General features: G+C 34.8%; 1 protein-coding gene across 2 annotated transcripts in view; it reads left to right on the top strand.

Annotated features, from left to right (window-relative positions):
- The window catches only part of Il1rapl1 (interleukin 1 receptor accessory protein like 1), a 1,382,089-nt gene that overhangs the window by 311,021 nt on the left and 1,053,182 nt on the right, over positions 1-17,886 (top strand). Inside the window, exon 1 of one of the 2 annotated variants that reach the window (XM_085838132.1) lies at positions 3,053-3,210. The exons of the other annotated variant lie outside the window; for it this stretch is intronic. The gene's annotated coding sequence lies outside the window, so the exon portion shown is untranslated. Of the gene's footprint in view, positions 1-3,052; positions 3,211-17,886 lie in introns of those variants that run through there. 2 annotated transcript variants of the gene reach the window in all.

Consider the following 17,886-nt stretch of genomic DNA (forward strand, 5'->3'; position numbering starts at 1 on the left):
GAAGGTGAATGGTAAATTCCAATTTTGAATCCAATAATTCCACGATTCCTTCCAGTAATAAACTTGTTCTTTTTCTCTTCAAAGAGAATTTGCTTCATCATGTTCAAAGCTGACAGTTGCATGCATGTCATTTTGAAATTGAATAAGACTTTATACTAACTGAAAGTTCTTAGTTTAATAGACTAGATAAAATGTGAATATTATGAACATGAGCATCAGGGTTATTCATCTCTCTGCTTTAAAATGACTTTCAATAAAAGTAGCAGAGGAATTAGCACTTTAGCCACAGAATGCTGATATTATGAAATAAAAATAAAATCATTTGCATGTAGGGAAACACTGTTCTTCACAAAACAATGAGAGAGGATGTGGTAATAGCAGATATGTTCCACTCATGGCATCTATTTTGGATGGAAAAGGAACTTTTGTTTTATAGAGAACAGTAGAAAAGGCTAGAAAGAAATGAGCATAGAAAATGGGATCAAAGAATGGCAAGATGGCTTGATTAGACAGTTGATTTAGTAAAATTTTCATTCCGACAGTCAGTGTTCTCAGGAGCCTCCTAAGAAACTGAAGTAGACGTATTCCTGTTCAGGATGAGGATTTGTGAGGTTCAGAGGCCAAGATGTAGGAGAGAGGCCTTAATTAAGTTTTTGTGAAACCACTCTGTGAGGCCCTTTATTCAGGTAACTCAGAAATATGTTGGAGAAATTATTCATAAGGTAGAGAGTTAGAAATGAGAGGGTGTGGATCTGGCTTTGAGAATTGAAAAGCATCCTTGACATTGGTGAGTTTTAGTTAAGTCCTTTTGGAAGGACCAAAAAGTACCAAAAATAAAAGTTTCTACCATTGCTGTTTTCCAGGATCAAAAATTTACCTGAGAATTTACCCAAGTATCATAGGTATCATCTACTGATTACTTGGGCCTTGACTGTGTAGTCAACCATCATTTTTATCTTATTCTTCATGACATAATTCATACTCATTATTCAGGAATAAAAATAAAGGCATAGAGGTGATAAATGTTTTACCATCACTGAATAATGCATCAAAAATTAAGATGGGTGCTAACAATAAAAACTCAAACCAAGATATCAAATTGAAGTAAATGATTTGTTTCTTATAAATAATTTATGCAAAGGTGATTTTTACATTTTAAATCTATGCATATTCTTCAAAATATATTTCCATTGCATTTAGAAGATAATTTCACTAAAGGAATTAAGTTATCCATAAAATGTAAATCAGAAAGCCATAGTACCTTAAGTTGTTACACAATGATATCCTGTGTTAATAAACAGCTCCAACAAGTAAAGTTTACTGAGGTTAGCAAGCAAGGGACTGTTATAGCAAATGAAGAATGATTCCACATACAAGTAATGTTCTTTTTCAAAGATTCACATCTGAGTGGGGAATTTATAAAAATCATTTATCATATATAAAGTTATGTTTTGGAAAATATATTTTTGAAAGAGGTATAAATGAGAAGGGAAGATGAACTAATCAACTTGTATATGGTCAGTATATCACATAATTTGAAAAATTATATATTTGAAGACTAAGAGATATTGGAGCAAAATTATTAATATGGTGGTTGCTAACTCAGCTTAACACATGTAATATAGTAATTCCATGAATACCTGATAGATGTCAAATGAAGTAAAATTTTCATTGAAAAAATTACTTTCCAAAATGTGGAGATTGTCCCATTATTCACTTTTAAAATTCAAGATTTTTATGAGTAGAATTAGTAAGCTGTGGAATACATGTGCAAAAGAAAGGTACTTAATCTTTAATGTTAGTACTGAATTTAACATTAAGGCAGAGAAAAAAGCTCTATGTAATTTCAAACACATATGCATTTTGTGATCTGAAATACTGAGACTGAATGAGAAGATGATAAGAATGAAGAAGGCCCTAAGGCTGAAGTCTTTACAAAAGCCTGACTGTGGGGGAATTCACCTCCCAAGTGAACTCTGATTCTCTGGCTTTTTAAGAGTTATGGCAGGCTTTGTTCTGCTCCTTTGGACCATGCTGTGACATCATGCTGAGAAGATCTCTCTGCAGTCTGTTGACAGACATTTATAGTGAGAATTAAACTTATTCAGTTCATATATAAATATGCATATTATATGCAGAAACTACAGATCGGTTTTTTTGTTGTTGTAGTGGTTATGGTTGTGTGGTTTTGAACTATTTGAATTAAAATATAGTGGAAGGCAAAATGTGATGAGGTCATTAAGCTAAATTGTTTCTAAGGAGAGTAATCTGTGATATTAAGACATCTAGCTAGCACTGAATTATAGACTTCAGAATTGTGAGAGAATTTAAAGGTCATGGAATCTAACCTCCTACACAATGCAGGAAAGCCCTTACAACCAACTCAGTAACTAGTTATACAATTTCTGTTTGAATAGCTTCAGTGTTGGCAATCTTAATCCAGCACAACCATACCACATAACATTTTTTAATATGCCTAATTGATGAGAGTTTTCTTATAATGAACTGAGAAGGAAGTACCTAGCAAAAGAGTGGTATTTTATTTTCATGTTTGCTTTGAAAAAAAACTGAAAGGAAAATAATCAAAGATATTAAGACATCTTCAAATTGAATACCAGTTCTAGGGGAAGAATTAACCCTACACTTAATCACCACTTCAGACTGCTTGTATTGTTACCTTCAAGAACTTTAATTCCTGTATCATTAAAATTTTGGGCATATATATTTCTTTGGAAGAGTATAGGTTGTTACATATAGCATAGGTTTGTGATTTTATCAAACACAAGACTTCCATTGCCTTTTATCTCTTTAATATCTGTGAATTCTGTCTTATTTCATGAGGTTTCCATTGACTTCTCATTTAATTGAAGCAAAATAACTTTTACCTCTATTTGAGTTCAATTATTTTATTCCAATGTATGGTTCTTGACTTTTCCTTTGAACTAGCTATGAAATTTCTTTTTTTCACTTAAATAAAAATGTAAAATATTTGTTTTCACTCTTGTAGTTTCATATTATATTTTTCAGAGAAAAAAAAATGATATGTGGTGCTGTGGTCAAGGCCTCTGTTGTATGATACCCAAATGCTTTTGGAGGTCATCTGCCAGAGTGCCCAGTGGAGTTTACACTGTAACCTTGTAAAGTTCCCGAGGAGAAAACCACTTCAAGAGGAATTTAAAGTAGACATTTATGCTGTCTTGTAACCTGAAAGTGAGTCATATGTGTCTATATAACTATTTCATGCTTTCTCAATTTTATTCTTAACTGATCTTGTATTTTGCTTTTGCATAGTTTCCAGCCAATTTAGTATTTCTAACTGTTGGCAAGAAAAGTTATGAATTTGGTTTTATGATCTGATCATATGGTAAGGGGATTTCCTGTCAGTGGCCAGTGTATATGGCAATTTGACTCCAACCTTTTACCAGTTAGTCATGTATATAAATGAATTATTGGATTACAACAGAGGTTCTCAACCTGTGAGCCATGTTCCCTTTAGGAGGAAGTCAAATATCCTTTTCATAGGGGTCACCCAAGACTATATAAAAACACAGATATTTGCATTACTATCCATAAGAGTAGTAAAATTACAGTTATGAAGTAATTACAAAATATTTTTTTCTTGGTTTGTACCACCACAACATGAGGAACTGTATTAAAGGTTCATAACACTATAAAGGTTGAGAAACACTAGGTTATAGAGACCTTACCTCTGCTCCATAAGAACAAAAATAAATATGGTTTCCTAGCCTTTTTCTTTGCATAATTTGTCAAGTATATGTAAAAATCAGTTTTAAATTTCATACTTACTCAGAAGTAGATATATGGTCAGCTATGTATAATCTTCCATTCTTTGTTTTTGATTAAGTTACATAAACAACTGGCCCACATGAGTGGTTTAATAGAAAGGAAAATTACAATATTTATTTAAAGTCATAGTAATCTCTCCTATATCTTTATCATGGCTTATGGTTTTTCAGCTTTGTAGGGAAGATCTGTAGAGTGACTAGCACAGTAGGAATTTTAGCTCTCTTCAGAGAGGCAGTTTTCACACTTTTTGCTCTTAATGAACCTTCATTATTACTCTAATGTTAGTGTTGTATATAACACAAGCATTCACTATGTATTCTACACAGTTATATTTTCCAAATGTATAATGTTTACTAATAGATTTAGTGGATGTTATTTCTCCTTAATATTTATAATTCCTAGAATGCAGGAAGATGGTATAATAGAAAGCCTCGGAATACTCTTTTTCCTCAAAGATGCCAACTCAGAAAATGCAAGGAACAAAATTAGCTTTGTTAAAATTCTTAAAACATTCAGGAAGGGACAATAACCTAGTTGAGGGCAAAGCCAATAAATTCATAAGTAAATTGTGATATCTTGCATAGGATCTAAAAAATTCGCTTACTTCTGATTTGTTCCTTTGTACTGAAATGGAAGAATGGAACATAAATTTAATATTCTAGACTTTGTAAGGATGTTTGTTGGGTTTCAAGTAACATAATATGATGAAGAGAATTATAGTTGCTACCTTATATCAAACAAGTGAGAACAAAAACAAGTGCCAGAATATAATCTTATGAACTGGTTCAAACACAGGTCAGTGTTCCTTACTGAATGATTAGAGATAAAGTCTTGGACATATATTTATTTTTGTAGGCATATAAGTCACAATTTTATATTTTTCTGAAAAATCCCTCAAATCCTGTTCAGTATACACTGAATACAAGTGAATTTACTTATAGATAGATTAACTAGTATCGAATACACAGATATTTATGGTGAAAATGTTGGCTATTGGTGATTTCATCAAAAATAAATATTGAAAATACAGGACACTAAAAATATAAACAATAAATAACAAGTAACTATAAGTAATTATATAGAATTGTATTATATTTATAAAGTGATCAATTTGGGAGAGAGCAGAAAGGTGAGAGTGTCTATGAGAGTTTGGGAGAATACAAAGGAAAAGAAAAAAATGATATAACTATAATCTAATTTCAAAACTAAACATAAACATTTTATAATAATGAAAATATTCACCCTACATTGTGCAACAGTGTGCCTCTAGTTATATGTAGCTGCATCATACTTAAATATACCTATAATCAAAGAGAAGCTGAAAGGATTCAATTTTAATTTAAATAATCAAGTATAACCACATATGGAATAGATATTTCTAATCACAAAAAAAGCAAATCTGGGGACCAAATAGATTTGTATGTGTTTTTTTTTTCTTGTGTAAACCTTGTGTATTATATTCCTGAATAGAGCTTTCTTCAAGTTATATATAGTTTTAGTAATTCATTTATTTATTCACTTTACATCCCAATGTTACACTGTTCTATTCCCATTACCCTCTCACATGGATTCTCCCCCATTTTTCAATCAGAGGAGAAGGGGGAACTACCCTTGGGTCCATTCTACATCCCACACCCCACACCACTCATATCAAGTCACTGCAGGGCCAAGCATATCCTCTCCCACTGAAGCCAGTAAAGGCATCCCAGCTAGGGGAATGAGATCAATAGGCAGTCAACAGATTCAGGGAGAGCCCCTGCTTCAGTTGTTCGGGGAACCAAGTGAAGACTACGCTGTAATTCTACAACATATGTGCAGGGGCCTCGGCCCAGCCCATCCTTGCTATTTGGTTGGTGGTTCAGTCTCTGGGAGCAACCGAGGGTCCAGGTTAGTTGTTTCTTCTGTAGAGTCCCTGTCCTCTTCAGGTCCCTCGGTTCTTCTCCTAACTCTTCCAGAAGACATTCCAAGCTCCATCTAAAGTTTGGCTGTGGGTCTCAGTATCTGTTTCCATTGCCTACAGGGTGGAGTATCTCAGAGGACGGTTATGCTAGGTGCCTGCCTGTGAACATAACTGAGTATCATTAATAGTGTCAGGGATTGCCCATGGGTAGGTCTCAATTTTGGCCAGTCATTGTTTGGCCATTTCCTCCTCCTCTGCTTTATGTTTGTCCCTGCACATCTGGTAGGCAGGACACATTTTAGGTGGAAGGTTTTGTAGGTGGGTTGGTATCTTTATCCTTCCTTAAGGAGTCCTGCCTGGCTACAGGAAGTGGCCACTCAGGATCCCCACTGCTATGAGCCTTAGCTAGATTTGACCCCATAGCACCTGGGGCCTCCACACCCCCAGGTCTCTGGCACATCCTAGAGACAGCGCACCACCACCCACTGCCAATTACTCTTCTCTCTCTCCTATGCTCTCCTTAGATATGATTGCCATGCCCAACCCATTCCCCTACTGTCTCCTCTCCCACCCAGTTCCTTTCCTCTACCCTTCAACCTTCAGTATGTATTTTACTTGCCATTCTGAGAAGGATTCAAATTTTCTCCTTTGGACGCTCCTTGCGATTAGGCTTCTTTGGATCTATGGAGGGTAGGGTGGTTATCCTTTATTTTATGGCTAATATTCACATATAAGTGTGTATATATTATGCATGTACTTTTTGTATCTGGGTTTCTTCACTCAGGTTGGTATTTTCTAGTTCCATTTGCTTGCAAAATTCATCATGTCCTTGTTTTTAATAGCTGAGTGGCATTCCATTGTGTAAATGAACCACATTTTCCATATCCATTATGCAGTTGAGGGACAACTGGGTTGTTTCTAGTTCCTGGCTATTATAAATAATGCTGCTATGAACATAGTGGAGCAAGTGTCCTTGTGGAATGGTGGAGCATCTTTTGGGTATATGCCCAGGACACTTGAAGTATATAGCTGGGTCTTGAAGTAAAACTATTCCCATTTTTTTTCTGAGAAACAAACAAATTGATTTGCAGTGAAGTTGTACAAATTTGTGCTCCCACCAGCAAAGTAGATGTGTTACCCTTACTCCATATCCTTGCCAGCATGTGCTGTTCCTTGAGATTTTAATCTTAGACATTCTGATGGGTGTAAGATGAAATCTAAGGATAGTTTTGATTTGCATTTCCCTGATGACTAAGGGAACATTTCTTTATGTGTTTATCAGCCATTTTAGGTTCCTGTGTTGAAAATTCTCTTTTTAGCTATGTACTCCATTTTTAATTGGGTTATTTGAATTATCGGTGTCTAACTTCTTGAGTCCTTTATGTATTTTGGATATTAGTCCTCTGTCAGGTATAGAGTTGTTAAAGATCTTATCCCAATTTATAGGTTGCCATTTTCCTCTTATTGACCACTGTCAATACTTAATAAAATACTTCCTAATCAATTCCCAGAATATAAAAGACATCGTATACCATTATCAAGTAGGCTTCATCCCAGGGATTCAGGGCTGGGTAGATCAATATACAAGAATCCTTTTCCTTACAGAAGCTTTTTAGATTCATGGTATTCCCTTTATTAATTGCTGATCTTAGTACCTGAGCCATTGCTGTTCTTTTTAGGAAATTTTCTCCTGTATTAAGGATTTCAAGACTATTTCCCACTTTCTCTTTTATTATTTTTATTGTATCCTGTTTTTCATTGAAATCTTTGATCCACTTGGACTTGAACATTGTGCAGGGTGATAAATATGAATCTATTTTCCATTCTTCTACACAGAAGCATGCAGTTATACCAGCTCCCTATTTCATTGTATGGTTTTGGTTTCTTTGTCAAAAATCCAGTGTCTATAACTGTGTGTGCTTATTTCTGGGTTTTCAATTCAAGTAATTTAATTCAATTGAACAACCTGTCAGTTTCTATGCCAATACCATGTAATTATATTTCTATTTCTCTGTAGTATAACTTGAAGTCAGGAGTGGTGATACTTACAGAAGTTCTTTTATTGTACAGGGTTGTTCTAGCTATTGGGGTTTTTTTTGTTGTTGTTGTTGTTTTGTTTTGTTTTGTTTTGTTTTTAATGAAGTTGAGAATTGTTCTTGCAAGATTTGTAAAGAATTGTGTTGGAATTTTGATAGCAATTGCAATGAAGCTGACTTGGTTTTAGTCCAATGTACATTTTCAGTGTTGATAGACTAGGTCTAAGAGCACGGGGGACCTCTGCTTCTGATATCTTCATCTATTTATTTCTCAAAGTCTTGAAGTTCTTGTTATAAAGGTCTTTCACTTGCTTGGTTAAAGTACACCGAGGTAATTGTATTATTTGTGGCTATTTTGAACAGTGCTGTCTCATTAACTTCTTTCTCAACCTATTTGCAGTTTGTGTAAGGGAAAGCTGATTTCATTGAGTTAATTTTGTTTGTTCATGTATGGACCTTTCATCCATGATCTCTTCAAGGCTTTTGACATGACAGGGTATTAGATTTTATCAAAGGCTTTTTCAGCATCTAATGAGATAATCACATGGGTTTTTTCTTTAATATTTTTTATGATGGATTACATTGATGGATTTTTGTAATTGATCCACCCACCCCTGCATCCCTGGGATGAAAACTACTTGATCATCGTATAAGATGTCTTTTATATTCTGAGAATTGATTAGGAAGTATTTTATTAAGTATTTTTGCATCAATGTTCATAAGGAAAATTAGTTTGAATTCTTTTTTGTGGTTCTTTGTGTGGTTTAGATATCAGGGTGACTATGGAGTCATAGAATTTGTTTGGCAATGTTCCTTTTATTTTGTGGAATAGTTTGAGGAGTATTGATAATAGCTCTTCTTGAAAGTCTAATTCTGCATTAAATCATCTGGCCCTAGGCTTTTTTGAGGGGTTTTGAGATTTTTAATGACTGTTTCTATTTCCTTATGGGTTATAGTGCTATTTAGATTGTTTACCTGATCTTGATTTAACTGTGGTAATTAGTATCTTCTAAAAAATTATGCATTTCATTTAGGTTTTCCATTTTTGTGTAGTCCAGGATTTCAAAGTAAGACCTAATGATTCTTTGAGTTTCCTCAGTGTTCTTTGCTATGTCTCTCTTTTCATTTCTGATTTTGTTAATTTTGGTTGGTCTATCTGGTTGATTGTCTCAAAGATCCAGCTCTTGTTTTGTTTGTTTGTTTGTTTTGTTTATTTATTTATTTTTGTTTTTTATTATTTTAATTCTTTGTGTTGTTTCCTTTGTTTCTATTTGACTGATTTCAGCCCTGAGTTTATTTCCTTCAATCTCTTCCTATTGGGTATGTTTACTGCTTCTGCTTCTTCTGGTGCTTCTGCATCTCTTCTCCTCGTCCTCCTCGTCCTCCTCTTCCTCCTTTTCCTCCTCCTTCTAGAGCTTTGAGGTAAACTTTTAAATTATTAGTACAAGAACTCTCCAATTTCTTTATGGAGACAGTTAGTTCTATGAACTTTCCTATTAGCACTGCTTTCATTGTGTCCCATATCTTTGGGTATGTTGTGCCTTCATTTTTATTGAATTCTAGAAATTCTTTAATTTATTTCTTCATTTCTTTCCTTATCCAGAGTTCCTTGTGTAGAGAGTTATTCAGTTTCCATAGGTGAAGCTTGTTTTGTGGCTGAATATATGGTCAATTTTGGATAAGGTTCCCTGAGGAGAAGTTGAGAAGAAGTTATATTCTCTTGTGTTTGGGTGAAATATTCTATAGATATCTGTTAGGTCCATTTGAATCATGACTTCGGTTAGTTTAGTTATCTTGCTCTGTAGTTTCTATTATGATTATCTGTTCTTTGGTGAGATTGGGATGATGAAGACTCCTACTATTAATATGAAAGGTTGGATATGGGATTTAAGTTTTAGTAATGTTGTTGCTCTTGCCTTTTGGGCATCAATGTTCAGAATTGAGAATTATTCTTGGTGGATTTTTCCTTTCATGAGTATGAAGTGTCCCCTTCTCCTGTGATTACTTTTGGTTGAATGTGTATTTATTAAATATTAGAATGACTACTCTAGCTTGTTTCTTAGGGGTGCTTGCTTGGAAAACTTTTTTCCAGCCCTTTACTCTGAGGTAATTCTATCATTTTTATTTCTTGTATACAGTAGAGTTATGGATTCTGTTTATGTATCCATTCTGTTAGCCTGTCTCTTTTTATTGGGGAACTGAATCCATTGATATTGAGAGATATTGATGACCAAAAATTGGTAATTCTTGTTATTTTGATGTTGGTTGTTTGAATATGCTTGGTCCAGTGGCACTGTTAGGTGCTGTGGCCTTGTTGGAGTAGGTGTGGCCTTATTGGAGGAAGTGTGTCACTGTCAGGGGGGGGCTTTGATGCTCTTATGCTATGCTCTGTGCAGAAGTGAGTCTGCTTCTGGTTGCCCTCAGTTCACGATGTAGAATTCTCAGTTCCTTTCCCAGCACTATGTCTGTCTGGACACTGCTGTGCTTCCTGCCATGATGATAATGGACTGAACCTCTGAATCTGTAAGCCAGCCTCAACTAAATGTTGTTCTTTATGAGTTGCTTTGTTCATGGTGTCTTTTCATACCAATGGAAACCCTAACTAAGCCAGAAGTTGATATCAGGATCTGGGAAATTTTTGTGATAGGCCTGAATATGTTTTGTTTGGAGGAAGTTGGTTTTGGAAATTTGGAATACAGTGGAATGGTTTAAGAGGGTCTGAAAGTTCAACACTAGTAGAAGCATGGAGGACAGTGACGCTGCAGGTGATTTGAACTATAGGGGACTGGCTCTAGATGATTCCGGGGAGAAGAATTTTAGTATGTGGTCTCAAAACTAATTTTGTGATATTTCAGTGAAGAATCTGGCTGCTTTTTTGCCCATGTCTGAAGAGTCTGCCTGAGCCTCAGGAGAAGAGATTCATATTCATTACATTGGCAAAGAAATTCTCAAACTGCCCAGCTTAGTTTTTTCAGTGGTTCAATTTTGAGGACTGTTTGGATCAAGCATAACAAACTTAGAAAGGAAAATTTCAAAATGTATGGTTCAAGAATTAAAGGGCATCAAGAATTGTAATGGAGTGAAATCATATGTTCAAGGATAATAAATGTAATTTAACACCCAGCTAAGTTTATTGATGTTCACAGTTGAACCAATAATAGTTATATCATGTTACACATTATTATTACCTGTTAATTAGTTTCACTTGGACTTTTTAATCTTAAATGAACTACAATTCGAAAATGGAAGGTTCATGTGTGAAGCTGAAATACATGGCCATTTGATCTGGATCTTGAGGTTGGAAGACACAGGCATTTGATCCAGATCTTGACATGGGATGGCACATGCTTTTCATCCATATCTTGAGGCATAGTGGCCATGAAAAGCTTAGGGCCAGGAGATAGAGGCAAGCAGATATCTGAGTTTAGGGCCAACATGGGTACAGAGTAATTTCCAAGTAGAGAAAATCTTAGGTCTAGGCATGGTAGAACACCTTTAATTCTAGCACTCAGGAAACAGAAACATGCAGATCACTGAGTTTAAAGTCAATATACAGAGCAAGTTCCAGGAAAACGATGCTTAGGCAGTGAATAAAACCATTGGAAACCAGAAAGCTGGTGATGATGCTCTAGAACAACCGGACAATGTTTCAGCCCTAGGAAGTTTCAGAATTTAGCAGCTTTGGCTATGTGGCTCAGGTTTTAGACGCAAGTGTAGAAAGGGTTACTAGGACAACTCATGCTGGCTATCTGGAGCTAAAATAATTAGCTGTGATTAAGAAGAGTCTAATGTTACTGAAGTGAGATCCTCCAGGAAGTATTTTCTGAGAGCACAAAGAAGCAGTCTTCCAGAAACAAATATCATGCTAGCAGTCAGACTTGGTAATATGTAAGAATCACCCAAATGGTACTGTTTTTTTAAAGCATGAAAGGGTCATGGACAGCAGCTGGGACTTAGCAATGTAAAATGCCAGGAAAGGCCATTAATGAAGTGTAACCTCAGTTGCAGTTGACTGCCCAGAAATAAAGGAGTCATGTAAAGAAGTTGAGGCTTGGTACCATGAAGAGAGCTTATGAGAGGCTAGGTTATAGGTAAGCCTAGATGCAGTGCAAGCCCCCAGAATACTGGAGATGCTAGTTCCTTGGGATTACTAACAACAGCAGTAGCACCAATGGAGTGGATTCAACCAGAGCCTAGAGTGCTATAGAGGGCAGAGCTGGAGAAGTGACCTAAGCAAAGGCCACAAAGAGTATCATGGATACCTCAAGATATTACTCCATAACTTTGGCATACCTGCCTAAGAAAGTTGCTAACAGAGTAGAGACAGCACAAGAGAAAGAAGTTTGTTGTACTCAATAAAAATAAAAGGACTTGGAGATCTGAAGAACATTTTGACATCAGACATGAAAATTGAGAGTTTGTAATTTGCTCAGCAGTTTTTCATTTTCCTTTGGTCCAGTATTTCTTCACTATGACATTTTGAAATGGTAATATATATCCTGTGCTATGACATGTTGGAAGCATGTGATCTGGTTTTTGACTTTGGTTTTATAGGGGATTATAGTTATGAGACTTAAAACTTCAGACTTTAAACATTGTTGAGATTGTGATAGTCTATGGGTATTTTTGAAGTTGGACTAAATTTATTTATTTTGCATTATGCTATGGCTAGGTATGGCACCCATAGACTTGTGTGTTTAACCATGCCTATGTGGGCCAGGAAGTAGAATTTGGTGGTTTGGATGTGGTTACTCCAAGGAATAGCACTATTAGGAGGTAAGACCTTGTTGAAGTAGTTGTGCCCTTGTTGGAGGAAGTCTATCATTATGGAGGTAAGCTTTGAAGCTCCTGTGCTTAGGCTCCAGTCAGTGCAAAAAAATAGACTACTCCTAGCTACTAGCAGAAAAGTCAGCTTCTTGTTCTCTTCAGATCAAGATGTATAGCTCTCAGCTCCTTCTCAAGCACAATGCTATGCTTACTGTCACGGTGATAATGGACAGAACCTCTGAAACCATAACCCCATTTCAAGAAAATATTGTCCTTTATAAGAGTTGCTGTGGTCTTAGTGTCTCTTCATAGCAATGGAAAGCCTAAATTAAGACAGTGGTGGTAGTGTGTGTGTGTGTGTGTGTGTGTGTGTGTGTGTGTATGTGTGTGTGTGTGTGTGTGTGTGTGTGTGTGAGAGAGAGAGAGAGAGAGAGAGAGAGAGAGAGAGAGAGAGAGAGAGAGAGAGAGAGAGAGAGAGAGAGAGAGAGAGAGATTGTTTCCTTTCCTGTGTTTAGCTGCTATACAGATATTTATTTCCTGTGATCTTGGGTGTAATTAGCTTCCTTAGGTTGGGGTTTTCCTTCTAGTATCGTCTTTAGGGCTGAATTTGTAGGAAGATATTGTTTAAGGTTTTAAGGTTTAACCTTAATATCTTGTTTAAGGTTTCCAGGGATTCCTCTAGCAGTATAGTAGGGCTCTGATAGTGCCATATTGTCTTTCATCTTGTTGGTTGTATTCTTGTGCTGCCCTTTATCCATCTATTTTTCACTGGTGTTGGCTGGTGTTGCGAGGATGACTCCTGGCTCCCCTCAAAGCTTCTTGGGAAGGCTTGGCAAGTCCAGGGCAAACACAGTGCCAAATAACAGAGGACAGCGGACCAACTGCAACTTACTTCTGCCTGCTGTGCCACAGGCAAACATGACTGGAAAGGGATTGGTCAGGCAATGTCCCAAGCTTGTTCTTCAGGTCTTCACAGATACCCAAGGGGAAGCAGGATGCTCTTAGGGTCCCTTAAGGCTCCTGGGGAAAGAAGGCAAGTCCAGAGCCATAAAATGGAGGTCAGGGGACCACATACCTTAAAATTATATTTCAAAATACGATATTTTAAATGAGTGACAAAGACAAGTGGTAATGAAAAATTTATCCAAATCTTATTTCCACCTTTATAATGTTTACAAAACATTGAGTGTTATAAATAATATTCAGAATAAAATAGTAAATATTCCATGGCTTTTATTTAGTATATTATATTAAAATGTAATTATATCAATTAATTTCTTCCATTCGCTCCTGCATTATCCCGGTCTCCCTCTCAACTTGACAGCCTCTTTATCTTTATTATTGTTACAAATATATGAATACAAATTACTGACTTCATTTTTGTTGCTTGATGTATATAGTTTCAGCATTGACCAGTTTCAATTAGTGTCTCCCAGAACATACTCCCTGACTATGGAGATTTCTTTATACACATTTAATATCATAGAAATAAATTTTCTTTTTTTATGCATGTGTGTGTGTGTGTTTGTGTAAGATGGTGGAGTCTAGGTGACAATCTCCATTGTCATCCACAGGAATGCTATTTATCTGCTTCACATATCATAGACAAGTGCTCTACTCCTGAGCTAGACTCTCAGCAATGCTGTAATAATTTTTACATTTATTTTTTTTTTTTGGTTTTTCGAGACAGGGTATCTCTATATAGCCCTGGCTGTCCTAGAACTCACTTTGTAGACCAGGCTGGCCTCGAACTCAGAAATCCACCTACCTCTGCTTCATGAGTGCTGGGATTAAAGGCATGCGCCACCACACCCGGCAATTTTTACAATTTTTTTTTAATGTTAAAAAGAAATTTTAATTTTTTCTATCTTTTTTATTAGATATTTTCTTTATATGCATTTCAAATGCTATCCCGAAAGTTCCCTTTACCCTCTCTCCGTCCTGTTCCCCTACCCACCCACTCCCGCTTCTTGGCCCTGGCATTCCACTGTACTGGGGCATAAAAAGTTTGCAATACCAAGGGGCCTCTCTTCCCAGTGATTGTTTATAACAGTTGAAATAAAGTATTCATTGTGAAGCATACTGTAGTTTGCTCTTTGTACATTTGACATTCATCAAAATTGATATGTATTGCTGTGTTCCATTGTGTATATGTAATATTATATATGCATATCTAATATTCATTTTTCAAAGTCTTTCTTATTAATTTCTTACAAATCCAGGAAGTAATGTAGTAAAAAATAAGATAAGTAACATTATGATTAATCTAATTACTTTCAGGATTATTCAAGAGTTTATTTTGCATAAGTTATACATTTTAATGTTCATGTTTATTAAGATCATACATAATTTTCTAAACTTATATTTTACCTTGTATCTATAATTTAGGGATATGTAAATAATAGTTTTCTACTGAATAGTGCAGTTAGCCTCTGTGCAGAGGGTTATGGCTCTCAGTTCACGTTAGCAGAAGTGATATGAGGAGTATATTACATTTTCTGCTAGACCATGTCTGGGCTTGTGAGGATGAAGAAGAATGAGAAGCATATAAGGAAATACATATTAAGCTTTCTTATTGCATACAGCACCATGGAAATACGTACCCTTCCCATCAGTTTTCACCATGAATAGAAGATATAATTCTAGAATTATGGAGACATTTTTGGAGATATTACAGAAGTGAATTATGAGCATTCGTGTATAGGACCAGTTATACAAATCAATTATAAACTGATTTTTCCTCTTACCTCACTTAGATACATTCTTGGTTTTGTTTTAATTCTCTTTTTCTTATTTAAAAATAATAAAATATTAGATACTTCTTTAGTATTCTGATCTTTTTAGAAATTGACTTTTTTTTTTTTTTTTTTTTTTTTGTGAAGTGAGTTTCAATTGTGGTTCTTATGCTACCATTGAGACAAAATCGAGACTTAGAACAGTTAACAAATACAACTGTTTTCTCTACCTTTTTCTATCTTTTTACATTTACTTGTTTGGGGGTGGGCACACATACACACACACATACACACACATACACACAAACACACACACACACATACACACACACACACACACACACACACATGGACACGGACACCAGCCAATGAGTACACATGAAAATAAGAAAATAGTCTGTAGAATCATTTTTTTTTCCTTTCATGGATGAGTTTAAACTTGGGTCTTCATGCTTATGGTCACACTAACCTGCTGAACCACATTACCAGGCTTATCTTAGGAATAACAACGTTACATTTGTAGAGTGAAGTTTTACTATTACCATATATATAAGATTCAGGATAAAGATATAGGTGATTTATAGTAACTTCAATTTTTTAAAAATAATACACTTTTATTATTGAGGTTATGCCTGGAGACTCTTACTTTGAAGATTTTCAAGGTCAGATAAAAATGATATTAAATTACTATGTTTCTCTATGTTATTCTTAGTACTATACTAATAAGACTATATTAAATTTTTCTTTCCTATAGACACTAGAATATAGATGAAGATTTGTGTTTAAGAGAAGTAACAATTTTTTCAGAGGATAAGTAAAAACTATATTTAAATGACAATGTATATTGAAAGTTTTATATCTATGAATTTGTGAAAGAATATGTGTTTTGGTAAGAGGTAAAACTATTATAATGACACATTATTAACATTAAATACTTGTGGATGTGTATGCATATGAAAAACTTGCCATAATATACTTGCAAAGAAAACCATTCTATGTGAAGTTGAAAGTGTACTGATAATATCTTGAATGAAGAACCTATTCTTTCTATCTTTCTGAAGATGTAATTTTTTTACTCATCTTTTCTCTCCAACATCTTTCAAGTTATTAAGCACACTGCTTAAGGGGGAAGTTAGCTCCAAAAAAAAAATAATATCTTATTTCAAGGTTTTAGTACTTGGCTACAGTTTCTCCTACCTTTCCTAATAGATTCACTCCTTTTGTTCACCTTTCAAAAGGAGGCATTGAAAGGAAGCTTTCCTACAGGGAATTTACAGTAACTAGTGACTTCTGGCTCTTTTCCCCCCTTAGGCTAGACACTTCTTTGCTGAAAGAGGCTTTTTTTTATCAGCATCTATTGTGCTCCTTTCCCACTGTTATAAATCCTAGATATTTTCTTAACTAGGATAGATTATACTAGGAATCTGGTTCCAATACAGCAGTAGTACAACAGTTCTTGAATTTAGATGTGGGTTGGTTCTTTTGTTATTTTTCTTCTGAATCTCTACAAACTCTGATTGTGGCATGTAGACAATTTGCTTTCTTTGAATTGTTCATTTCTTAAGCTTTAGTGGTATATAAGGTGAGAGAGTATAGATAAAATAAACCCATAAAAGGCCATGAAATCCTCACTCACTTCAGAACAAACACCTTAGCTTAAATATTTCCGCTGCTTTATATACTACAAAATCAGTGAGGATCTGATTTGAAAACGTCACACATTTTTAGCATATATTTAATATTTTCTGACAATGCATTGATGGTATTTTAATTTCAAGGATGTTAATTACCCCTAATTTCCTAGTAAAATATTTCTAATTATATCATTATATTTGTCAAACATTAAGTAAGATTGAGTTTCAAGAGAGATGTGGGAAATTATAGAATAATTTATTTTCTGAGTATTTTAGAGTGATATATTACATTGAAATTTTCAAGTATTCAAAATACCAGAGAAAATTATCAAGAACACATTCTATTTCATTTGTTGTTCTATAGTAGTATAGCATGGGTTCGTTTTTCTATTGAGAAAATATTTTTCCCAACTAATTATGACCTTGCTTAAATAAGATGTGTTTCCAGTTAGTTTAATAATTCTTAGTCACTTAATTTATTATTACATTTAAAGAATGAAAAATGTTGCTGAATAATATTTGTTAAACTACCAAATATATTATGGCAGATCCATTCTAGTAATTTCTTTATTATTTTTCAGACTGAGTCCCAGTCAGTTCCATATCATAACATTTAAATTTCTAAATGTTGACTGACTGCTAGCAATCCCCCTCCCTCAGCATTCTGAGTGAATCAACACAGTCTATCCATTTTAATTATTTTATAATAATAAAGTTTTTTATAAAAATATTGTGTTTTTAGCTTGGCTTCCATTAGTGTATGTCCAAGAGAGCTAGTCTCTCAATTCGGCAACAAATACTCATTTTGTCCTACTTACAAGCACTGTTTGAGGGTGTTATATGAATGGATCATAATCACTTTTAATTTGTATAAGTTGGGTATTTTTTGTCTGGAATACTCGAGGATCATTTTAGAATCTTTCATATTGTAGAATATTTGTATATAAATATTAAATCATCTCACAGCTCACACTTATGTGCAAACAACAAATTTATATATTATTCAT

Source organism: Mus caroli, unplaced genomic scaffold, assembly GCF_978045245.1.
Source record: "Mus caroli unplaced genomic scaffold, Mus_caroli_1 scaffold_5, whole genome shotgun sequence".
Taxonomy (NCBI): domain Eukaryota; kingdom Metazoa; phylum Chordata; class Mammalia; order Rodentia; family Muridae; genus Mus; species Mus caroli.